The sequence below is a fragment of the Myotis davidii genome, unplaced genomic scaffold (assembly GCF_000327345.1).
Source record: "Myotis davidii unplaced genomic scaffold, ASM32734v1 scaffold2263, whole genome shotgun sequence".
NCBI lineage: Eukaryota > Metazoa > Chordata > Mammalia > Chiroptera > Vespertilionidae > Myotis > Myotis davidii.
Window position 1 is genome coordinate 45,930 of NW_006294798.1, and position 12,418 is coordinate 58,347.

The 12,418-nt window shown below is 40.7% G+C and overlaps 1 pseudogene; it reads left to right on the forward strand.

The window, feature by feature from the left end:
* Positions 1 to 1,295: 1,295 nt before the first annotated feature.
* LOC102770590 lies at positions 1,296 to 10,822 on the forward strand (annotated as a pseudogene).
* Positions 10,823 to 12,418: the final 1,596 nt, after the last annotated feature.

Genomic DNA, 12,418 nt, shown 5'->3' on the forward strand with positions numbered 1-12,418 from the left:
GAGTGTTTTAATGGTTGTATCAAGTGGGGGTGTTTGAGTTACTTAAACCTTCAAGTGGACTTTAAACATTTTTTTTTGGGTAGAGCTAACCATCTCTTACTTATTTTTTAAAATATATTTTTATTGATATCAGAGGAAAAGAGAGAGAGAGAGAGAGAGAGAGAGAGAGAGAGAGAGAGAGAGAGAAACATCAACAATGAGAGAGAATCAGTGGGGATGGAGCCTGCAACCCCGGCATGTGCCCTTGGCCAGAATCAAACCCAGGACCCTTCAATCCATAGGCCAGTGCTCTATCCACTGAGCCAAACCAGCTAGGGCCCTTCTCTTACTTCTTTATTAATAATTTATAACATTCCTGTGGCAACGTATACACTTTTTAATTTAGAAAATCTTAATTTTTATGGGATCACTTGTCCATAGGGAATACAGATATAAGAGGAATGTGTAACCATAAAAAAATGGAGGACAGGATGCTATATGGAAAAATATTAAATACATGGTCATAAAAATGTTTGCTGTTTTTATTCAAAAATGCAAAAATATTTTAACACATAAAGTTAGTCTTACTAAGACTGAACATTTTAAGCATTAAAAGACGTACTTCTCTGATTCCATATAAATTTTTGGAATATTTATTCTACTTCTGTGAAATATGCCATTGATATCTTGATAAGAAGTGCATTGAATCTATAATTTTTGGGGGGTAGTATGGACATTTTAGTGATGTTACGTCTTCCTATCGATGAACATGCTATATGCTTCCACTTATTTTTATCTTCCTCAATTTATTTCTTCAGTGGCTTCTAATTTTCCTAGTACAGGTCTTTTACATCCTCGGTTAAATTTATTCCAAGGTATGTTTTTTGCATTTGTAAATGAGATCATTTTCTTAGCTTCCATTTTTGATAGTTCATTATTGGTGTATAGAAATACAACTAATTTCTGGATATTTATATTGCATCCTGCTACTATATGAAATTTATTTATCAGTTCTGGTATTTGTTGTTTTTTTAAAATATATTTTATTGATTTTCTACAGAGAGGAAGGGAGAGAGATAGAGAGCTATAAACATCGATGAGAGAGAAACATCGATCAGCTGCCTCCTGCACATTTCCTACTAGGGATGTGCCCGCAACCCATGTACATGCCCTTGACCGGAATCGAACCTGGGACCTTTCAGTCCACAGGCCGATGCTCTATCCACTGAGCCAAACCGGTTTCGGCTTGTTGTTTTTTATAGAGATACCAAATAGCCACAGCAATATTGAGAAAGAAGAACCGAGTTAGAGGAATCATGGTACCTGGTATCAAACTATACTACAAGGCCATAGTAATTAAAGCAGAATGGTACTGGCATAAAACGGACATATACATCAGTGGAACAGAACCAACAGCCCAGAAATAAACCCATACCTTCAGGGTCAATTAATATTTGAAAAAGAAGGCAAGAACATACTGGGGATAAAGATAGTCTCTTCAATAAATAATGTTAAGAAAAATGAAAAGGTAAATGCAAAAAAACAAAAATAATAATGAAACCAGACTACATTCAAACACCATACACAAGAATAAACTAAAAATGGGTTAAAGACTTAAGTGTTAGACCCGAACCATGACAATTCTAGAAGAAAACATAGGCAGTAAAACATCAAAACTTTCTCATAGCAATCTTTTTTTTCTGATAAATCTTCTTAGGCAAGGAAAACATCATAAAAAATAAACAAATTAAACTACATCAAACTGCCTGGCGGGTGTGGTTCATTGGTTGAGCTTCAACCCATAAACAAGATCATGATTCAATTCCTGGTGAGAACACATGCCCATCTTGTAGGCTTAATCCCCAGTAGGGGACGTGCAAGAGGAGAGATTCTCTCTCATCATTGATAATTCTTTTTTTCCCTCTTAATTCTTTATTGATTAAAGTATTACATATGTCTCCTTTTCCCCCCATTGACCTCTCCTGGCTACTCCCACCCCTCAGCACATGCCCTCACCCGCTAGTGTCTGTGTCTACTGATAATGCTTATATGCATGCGTACAAGTCCTTTGGTTGATTTCTTACTCCACCCCCTGCAACCTCCCACCCCACTCCACTGCCTTCCATCTTAGGTTTGACAGTCAGTTTGATGTGTCTCTGTCTCTGGATCTATTTTTGATCATCAGCTTATGTTGTTCATTATATTCCACAAATGAGTGAGATCATGTGGTTTTTATCTTTCTCCAACTGGCTTATTTCACTTAGCATAATGTTCTCCAAGTCCATCCATGCTGTTGCAAATGGTAAGAGTTCCTTTTTATGGCTGAGTAGTATTCCATTGTGTAAATGTATCATGTCTTTTTTTATTCACTAATCTACTGATGGACACTTGGGCTACTTCCAAATCTTTGCAGTGGGATTTCTTGCTGTTTTGCTGGTGGTTTCTTTTGCTGTGCAGAAGTTTTTTATTTTGATGTAGTCCCATTTGTTTATTTTCTCCTTAGTTTCCATTGTCCTGGGAGCTGTATTGGTAAAGCTATTGCTACAACATATGTCTGTTATTTTGCTGCCTATGGTATCCTCTAAGATTTTTATGGTTTTGCATTTTATATTTAAGTCCTTTATCCATTTTGAGTTTATTTTTGTGAATGGTGTAAGTTGGTGGTCTAGTTTCATTTTTTTGCATGTATCTGTTCAATTTTCCCAACACCATTTATTGAAGAGACTGTCATGACTCCATCCTATGCTCTTGCCTCCTTTGTCAAATATTAATTGAGGATACTGGCTTGCGTTGATGTCTTGGTTCTCTGTTATGTTCTGTTTTTCTGCCAGTACCATGAAGGTTTGAGGACAGTGGCTTTGTAATATAGCTTGATATCTGGTATTCTGATCCCTCCAACTTTATTCTTCTTTCTCAGAGTTGCTGCAGCTATTTGGGGTCTTTTTTAAAAAAAATTATTCCATATGAATTTTTTGAGAGTTTGTTCTAGGTCTGTGAAATATACCATTCGTATGTTATTGGGGATTGCATTGAATTTATAGATTGCTTTTGGTAGTATGGACATTTTAATGATGTTGATTCTACCAATCCATGAACACGGTATATTCTTCCATTTGTTTATGTATTCCTCTAACTCTTTTTTCAATGTCCTATAGTTTTCTGAGTACAGGTCTTTTACCTGCTTAGTTTAGTTTATTCCTAGGTATCTTATTTTTTTGTTGCAATAGTAAATAGAATTCATTTTTAAATTTCTCTTTCTGTAACTTTATTATTGGTGCATAAAATAGCCATAGATATCCGGGTGTCAATTTTATTTCCTGCTACATTGCCAAATTCATTTATTAAGTATAATAGTTTTTTTGTGGAGTCTTTAGGACTTTCTAAGTACAATATCATGTCATCTTCAATTAATGAGTTTTAATTCTTCTTTTCCAATTTGTATGCCTTTTATTCCTTCTTCTTATCTAATTGCTATGGCTAGCACTTCCAGGACTATGTCAAACAGGAATGGTGAGAGTGGTCATCCCCATCTTTCTCCTGTTCTTAGGGGAAAAGGTTTTAGTTTTTGCCCATTGAGTATGATGTTGGCTGTAGGCTTGTCATATAAGGCTTTTATAATGTTGAAGTATGATCCCTCTATTCCCACTTTGCTGGGGATTTTTATCCAAAAAGCATGTTGGACTTTGTCAAATGCTTTTTCTGCATTAATTGATATGACTATTTGATTTTTATCTCTCAGTTTATGTGATGTATCACATTTATTGACTTGCAGATATTGTACCTTCTTGCATCCCAAGGATAAATCCCACTTGGTCCTGGTGTATGATCTTTCAAATGTAATGCTGGATCCAATTTGCTAGGATTTTGTTGAGAATTTTGGCAGCTACATTCATCAGCGATATCGGCCTGCAATTCTCTTTCATTGTTGTGTCTTTATCTGGTTTTGGGATTAGGGTAATGTTGGCTTCCTAGAAAGAGCTTTGAACGGTTCCTTCCTCTTGATTTTTTTGGAATAGTCTGAGGAGGATAGTTTTAGTTCTTCTTTGAATGTTTGGTAAAACTCCCCTGTGAAGCCTTCTGGCCCAGGCTTTTGTTTGCTGGAAGTTTTTTGATGACTGCTTCAATTTCCTCCATAGTTATTAGCCTGTTCCAATTTTTTCATTGTTCCTGATTGAGTTTTGGAAGGTCATATTTTTCAAAGAATATGTCCAGTTCTTCTAGGTTGAAGATTTTGTTGGGAGTATTGTTCATAGTATTTTTTTTAATACAATCATTTGTATTTCTCCATGGTCAGCTGTTATTTTGCCTCTTTCATTTCTGATTTTGTTTATTTGAGTCCTGTCTATTTGCTTCTTGGTGAGCCTGGCTAGAGGTTCATCAATCTTGTTTATCCTTCTAAAGAACCAGCTTTTGGTTTTATTGATCTTTTGTACTTTTTTGTCATTTATTTTGTCTCTGATCTTTATTATTTCCTTCCTTCTGCTCACTCTGGGCTTTTCCTGTTGCTCTCTTTCTAATTCTTTAGGTTGTAGAGTTACAAGTTTTTCTTTTCTTTTCTTTCTCTTTCTTTCTCTTTTTTAGGTTGGCCTGTAGTGCTATGAACTTCCTTTTCAGGACTGAGTTCTCTGTGTCCCATAGATTTCGGATTGTTGTGTTTTCATTGTCGTTTCTTTCCAGGATGTTTTTAATTTTTTATCTTTGATCTCTTTGGTAACCCAATCATTGTTTAATGACATGCTATCTAACCTTCAAGTGTTTTGAGGTTTTGTTATTGTTTTTATTGTAGTTGATTTCTAATATTATAAAATTGTCATCTGAGAAGATTCTTGATATGATTTCAATCTTCTTAAATTTGGAGAGACTTTGCCTGTGTCCCAATATGTGGTCTATCTTTTAAGATGTCTTATGTTCACTTGAGAAGAATGTATATTCTGTAGCTTTGGGTTTAAATGTTCTGAAGATGTCAATTAATTCATTTGATGTAGTAACTCATTTAGGATTGCTGTTTCCTAGATGATTTTTCTGTCTAGAGCATTTATCCAGATGTCAATGGGGTATTAAAGTCCCCTACTATGACTGTACTACTGTAGACCTCTCTCTCTTCATGTCTGCCAATATTTGCTTTAGATATTTAGGGGTTCCCACATTGGGTGTGTAAATGTTTGCAAGGGTTATATCTTCTACATTGGGTTCATATATCTTTGCCAGAGTTATATCCTCTTGTTGTATCAGTATCTTTAGTATTATGAAGTGGCCCTCCTTATCTCTTGTTATAGACTTCACTTTGAGGTCTATTTTGTCAGATGTAAGTTATGCTTTACTTTCATTTCCATTTGCCTGAAAGATATATTTTCATCCCTTCACTTTCAGTCTGTGTGAATCCCTTGTCCTGATGTGGATCTCTTGTAGACAGCATATGTATGGGTCATGTTTTCTTATCCATTCAGTCACTTGTTGTCTTTTGATTGTAGCATTTAATCCACTTACATTTAAGGTTATTATTAATAGGTACTTGTTTGTAACCATTTTAATTCTTCGTGCCTGTATTCCTTCTTGCCTTTTTATTTCTTCTTTTTATAACAGTTCCTCGTGATTGCCCCTTCAATTTTGAATGATAGCCTTGCTAGATAGAGTATTTTGGATTCAGTCCCTTGTTTTGCATCACTTTGTATACTTCATTCAGTTCCCTTCTGGCCTGATGTGTTTCTGTTGAGAACTCATTTGAGAGTCTAGTGGGAGTTCCAATGTAGGAAACTTTCTGTCTGTCTCTTGCAGCCCTTAAGATTCTTTCTTTTTCATTAACGTTTGCCATTGTAATTAGGATGTGTCTCTGTTTGGGTTTTTTTTGTGTTCATCTTATTTGGGATTCTCTGTGCTTGTGTGACTTTTTCTTCCCCAAATCAGGAAAGTTTTCTGTCATTATTTCTTCAGATAGGTTTTCTAATCCTTGTTCCTCTTCTTGTCATTCTGGCACCCCTATTATACATACATTACTTCATTTCATGTTGTTCCAAAGCTCCCTTAGGTTCTCCTCTGGCTTTCTAACTTTTTTCTCCAATTGTTGTTCAGATTGTATGTGTTTCTCTGCCCTGTCTTCTAATTTGCCAATTTGGTCCTCCACGTCTTCTGGTCTATTATTGAAATTTTCCATAGTGTTTTTTATTGTAGCTATATCACTCTTTATTTCCTCTTGATTCTTACATAAGTTGTTGACTTTCTCATCCAGCCAGTTTAGGAACTATATGACCTTTATTCCGAATTCTTTTTCTGACATATTGCATTCCTCCATTTCATTGTATTCCTTTTCTGGTAACTCCATTTTTCTTTCATTTGCAGGTTGTTTCTTTATCTACCCATTTGTGCACTCATAGAAGGATCCAGGCACCAAGATGCACTGGGCCCAGGGTCAATATTGTGGGCATGGTGGGCAGAAGGCACAGTCCAAGACTCTGAGGCATGACACATGGGGCTGGGGTGGCACAGTGGGCTTGGTGGGCATGGTGCTTAGTCCGAAGCTTTCTGGGGGAATGTGTGGGGCCAGGGAAATGCCGTGGGTTTGGCAGGCAGGGAGCACAGACAGAGACTTGCCTGTGGGACACATGGGGCCTGGGAGGATGCTGCAAGCTTAACTGGTGGGGAGGGCAGTCTGAGGCTCGCCTGAGGGATGCACAGGACCAGGGCCGATTCTGTGGTGCCTGGGAAGATGCCTTGGGCTTGGCTAGCAGGGAGTTCAGTCTGAGGCTTGCTGTTGGACAAGTGGGGCCAGGGTTATGCCATGGGCTTGGAGGGCAGGGAACACTGTCAGAGGCTAGCCTGCTGGAGGAACATGGCCAGGGCCAATTCTGCAGGCTTGTCGGGCAGGAAGCGCAGGCCAAGATTTGCCAGTGGGACTTGCAGGGTCTAGGAGGATCCACAGGTGGTGGGTGGGGAGTGCAGTCTGAGGATTGCTTGCAGGATACCCAGGGCTAGGGCCAATGCTGCAAGCTTGGTGGGTGGGGAGCACAGTTCGAGACTCACTGGTGGGATGCATGGTGCCCAGGACTCTTGCAGTGGGCTGGTTGGAGGGGGATACACTCTGACAGCCACAGGAGCCCACATCTGTGGAGGATGGTGTCCTGGTGTCCATGGGTCTGCAGCTGAAGTAGCAGGTCTGAAGTGCCTATAGGATTCGGGGTGGTGTCTGAGACCAGTCTGGGTGCTGGTGAGACTGGGCTCCTAGTCACAGCAGCTCTCCCCTTCAAGATGGCATGGTTTCTGTCAGATCTGGCTACCCTAGGAGTGATTTCAGCAGTAGCAGGGGCTCTCCATCTAAGAGAGCCTTGTCTGCCAGCTCCTGAAAGTCCTTCAGGATCTAACTGTCCCTCACTCACACTCACACACACACACACCATATCCATGCACTCCCCTTTCACTCCCTCACTCACTTACACTCTCTACCTCACTGCTGTCCTGATGTTCACCATCTTCCTTCACCTTGACCAGGCTGTTCATCATTGATATTTCTCTGTCTCTCGCCCCCTCACCCTTCCTTTCTTAAATCAATAAAAATCTTAAAAAAAAACACAGACTACATCAAGCTAAAAAAAAAGTTCACATAGGAAAGGAAACCATCAACAAAGTGAAAAGACAACGCATTGAATGGGAGAACATGTTTGCCAGTACATCTGATAAGAAATTAATATCCACAATATATAGCTAACTTATACAACTCAACACCAAAACAACAAACAATGCAATTTAAAAAATCAGCAAAAAACTAAGTAGACACTTCTCCAAAGAGGACATACAGATGGCAAGTGGACATATGAAAATATGCTCAGTGTCACTAATCATCAGAGAAATGCAAATTAAAACCACAATGAGATGTCACCTCACACCTATCAGAATGGCTATCACCAATAAATTAACAAACAAGTGTTGGCAAGCATGTAACAAAAAGGAAACCCATATACACTGTTAGTGGCAATGCAAAATAGTGTAGCTGCTGTGGAAAGCAGTATGGAGTTACCTCAAAAACTAAAAATAGAACTGGCTTATGATCCAGTGATTTTACTTCTTTTAATTTATCTGGAGAAACTGGCAACACTAATTCAAAAAAATACATATGCATCCCTATGCTCATTGAAGTGGTATTTACAACACTAAGATCTAGAAGCAGCCCAAGTATCCATCAGTAGATGAGTGAATAAAATGCAATGGTACAGCTATATAATGGAATACTCCTCCACCATAAAAAAGAAAGAAATCTTACCTTTTGCAACAGCATGAATCGACACGGGGACTGTTATTGTATAAGAAATATGCCAGTCAGAGAAAGACAAATGCCATATGATTTCACTTATATGTGGACTCTAGTGAACAAATAAATCAACAAACAAAATAGAACAATGTCAGATGGAAAGTTGTATGGGAACTGGGTGAAAAGGTTGAAGGGATAAAGCAAAAATAACAAAACAAATGAAGAACAGCAACAACAACAACAACAAAATACCGAAAAAACAAACAAACAAAAAACCCCCACCCTTCTAGACAGATAACAGTATGGTCATTAACAGAGAGAAATGGAGGTGGGGGGAGAGGCAGGAAAGGGTAAATTGAAGATGGATGGCAATGGAAGGAGACATGACTTGGGTGGTGAATACACAATATACAGATGATATATTATAGAATTTTACAATTTAAACCTATATAATTTTATTAGCCAATGTAACCCCAATAAATTCAGTAAAAAAATAGACACAATTCTTGATAATATAGTTCTTACCTGAAAAGAAAGTTTATACTGTATGTAGTACATATCCTAAATTAGAAATAGGTTTTCAAAACACACACACATCCTTCTCCATTATTCTCTCTTTTATATATGATTTTTAAATTATACTGACTTGTTTATGAACTTATTAAGAGCATTTCCTGTCATACATAAATATACCGTAAGGCATAAAAGAAGACATCAAAGAAAACCAAACTTGGAGAAACAATTTTTTATCAAACTGCCAAACTTCTAGCAGCATTCTCTTTAAAGTTCTGACCAAACATAGTATCCTTTTTAAATTGTGTATTGAGTTAATATATAATAGATGAAATTTAAAAAGACTATGTCATGATATTAAACTTTAATTTTTCTTCATATTTTTTTCAAATTGAAAGCTTCTTAATTATTTCTGCTATTTTGACTCCAATATCCAAATCTATACTAATTACTCACCAAATTTTGCAAGCCCTTACTTAGAGCATAAAGAAATACTATATATAGTAATTCCTAATATAAAGAACTAAAATCTAACCAACAAGATTAAGCTAAAGTAAAAAATATAGTGTAATGTTTAATTATTGTAAAGTGGGATGTATCTGGAAGGGAAATTATAAGCATATTATATACAGAAACATATTTTAAAGGGAAGAGTTTAGTGATTTAAATAAGAGACATAAGAATGAGGTGAGAACAGGTTCACCTTCATGGGCATCTATTCCATTAAGAAGTTTGGCCTGACAGCCAGCAAGGGCTGAGACAGGTGGGCGTGGGCATCCGGAGCTCCTACATCCGTGTCTTGGGCATCCAGGTAGACACAGATGGCTCTGGCAGCAGCTTTGCTGGGGCCGTGACCCCGCAGGAAGAGGAGGAGTTCGGGCGGCTGGCTGCCCTCCCCAATGTCTACGAGGTCATCTCCAAGAGCATCGCCCCCTCCATCTTTGGGGGTCACGGACATGAAGAAGGCCATCGCCTGCCTGCTCTTTGGGGGTTCCTGGAAAAGGCTCCCTGATGGACTCACTCGCTGAGGAGACATCAACCTGCTGATGCTGGGAGACCCTGGACGTCCAAGTCCCAACTGCTGAAGTTTGTGGAGAAGTGCTCTCCCATTGGGGTGTATACATCTGGGAAAGGCAGCAACGCGGCAGGCCTGACAGCCTCGGTGATGAGGGATCCCTCATCCCGGAACTTCATCATGGAGGGCAAAGCCATGGTCCTGGCTGATGGCGGGGTTGTCTGTATCGATAAGTCTGACCAGACGCGAGAAGACGACTGTGTGGCAATCCACGAGGCCATGGAGCAGCAGACCATCTCTATCGCCAAGGCTGGGATCACCACCACCCTCAACTTCCCCTGCTCCGTCCTGGCTTCTGCCAACTTGGTGTTTGGCCCCTGGGATGAGACGAAGGGAGAGGACAACATCGATTTCATGCCTACCATCTTGTCCCATTTCGACACGATCTTCATCATTAAGGACGAGCACAATAAGGAAAGGGACTTGATGCTGGCCAAACACGTTATCACTCTGCACCTGTGTGCGCAGACACAGACCCAGGCGGTGGAGGAGGAGGTGGACCTGATCAAGATGAAGAAGTTCATCGCCTACTGCTGAGCAACGTGCGGCCCCCAGCTGTCAGCGGAGGCCGTGGAGAAGCTGAAGAACTGGTATGTCCTCATGCGCAGCGGGGCCCGTCAACACGAGAGGGACTGCAAGTGCTGCTCTATCATCCCCATCACTGTGCGGCACCTGGAGGTCGTTGTGCGCATCCCCGAGGCCCTCAGCAAGATGAGGCTGCAGCCCTTCGCCACGGAGGCAGAAGTGGAGGAGGCCCTGAGGCTATTCCAGGTGTCCAGGCTGAACGAGCCTTGTCGGGCACCCTGTCAGGGGTGGAGGGCTTCACCAGCCAGAAAGACCAGGAGATGCTGAGCCGCATCGAGAAGCAGCTCAAGCGCCGCTTTGCCATCGGCTCCCAGGTGTCGGAGCACAGCATCATCCAGGGTTTCACCAAGCAGAAATACCCAGAACATGCCACCCACAAGGTCCTGCAGCTCATGCTACAGTGCAGCAAGGTCCTCTACCACCTCAAATGAGCCCGCGCCGCCGCCGCACATGGTCTTCTTGAACTTCCTTCGAGCTCTCTTCTATGCCGTGGGGGAGGGAGGGGAGTTGGGGGTAGAGGGGCCCACCTGCCCCCCAAAAGGAGCCGCCTGTTCTGCCGGTTGCCTCTAGGCGTCAGCTCAGACAGGTCCCAGTAGTGTGCTTTTGGGGTTCATTGACATAATAAAGCCCTATGTTTGGGAAAAAAAAAAAAAGAATAAGGTGACACAACTCAACTTCCAAATGGATTATAACACCTTTTGCGTAAAGATCTCTACAGAAGTTGCCAAGTGGATTGAAACATGATACAGCTTCACTGCAAGCAGCTCTGGTTGGACTATTTCTTTTTTTTTTCTATTATGATCACCAGATTATTTATTCACTTGATTCTTAGATTCACTTGTTGACAGATGCATGTTTGTTGTTCATAATTGTATCTTTACCTTTTTCATCTTCCTCTTAAAGGATACCTTTCAACATTTCATATAATACTGGTTTGGTGGTGATGAACTCCTTTAGCTTTTTCTTGTCTGTGAAGCTCTTTATCTGACCTTCAATTCTAAATGATAGCTTTGCTGGGTGGAGTATTCTTTGTTGTAGGTTCTTGCTATTCATCTCTTTGAATATTTCTTGCCACTCCCTCTGGCCTGAAAAGTTTCTGTTGAGAAGTCAGCTGACAGTCTCATGGGAGCTCCCTTGTAGGTAACTAACTGCTTTTTTCTTGCTGCTTTTAAGATTCTCTCTTTCTCTTTAACCCTTGCCATTTTAATTATGATGTGGCTTGGTGTGGGCCTCTTTGGGTTCCTTTTGTCTGGGATTCTCTGCACTTCCTGGACTTGTAAGTCTATTTGTTTCACCAGGTAGGTGAAAAAAGTTTTCTGTCACTATTTTTTCAAATATGTTTTCAATATCTTGCTCTCTCTCTTCTTCTGGCACCCCCAAAATGTTGGTACTTTTGAAGTTGTCTCAGAGGCTCCTTACACTATCTTCATATTTTTGGATCCTTTTTTTGAGAGACTATAAAAGTGTGGTTTTGATCTCTATATCTTCCATTTCTGACATTTGCGTCCTGTTTCTTTGTCTCCGCATTTTTTTAATCTTTTTTTGGTGCACCCCCTAGTGGTCTTTGTGAGCAGTATCCTTTGTGCGCAGCCTTGATTGTTGTCGGCAATACCGAGGGTGATTTGACCTCCAGGCTAACTGGCTATGAGAGTCAGTTGTGTCTTCAGTGGGAGAGCTTCTGTGCTGGATCTCTAGGGCGCTGCTAATCTATCGTTTGCCTGAGGCTATCCGGCAAATGGCTCTGCGCAGGGCTTGGACGGGGTGGGTCCCTGGGGATCTACAGGTCAGGTGGAGAGAGCAGTTATGGCTGCTCTCAGTTCTGTCCCCAGGGGCTCTGCCTCACCGAGTCCCAGCAACCGCTGCAGACCTCGGAGAGAAAGCTGCCTTCGAGTTCCGAGTGAAGCCAGTCAGTCCCGCTTCTCCCGTTTGTGTCTGGTTCCCTAGAGACTCGCCTGGATCTGGAGCTCAGAGTCTGAAACTCCCTCCCGATTGAAAACAACCGCGCCCTCCGCCGCAAGCCCGCTCTG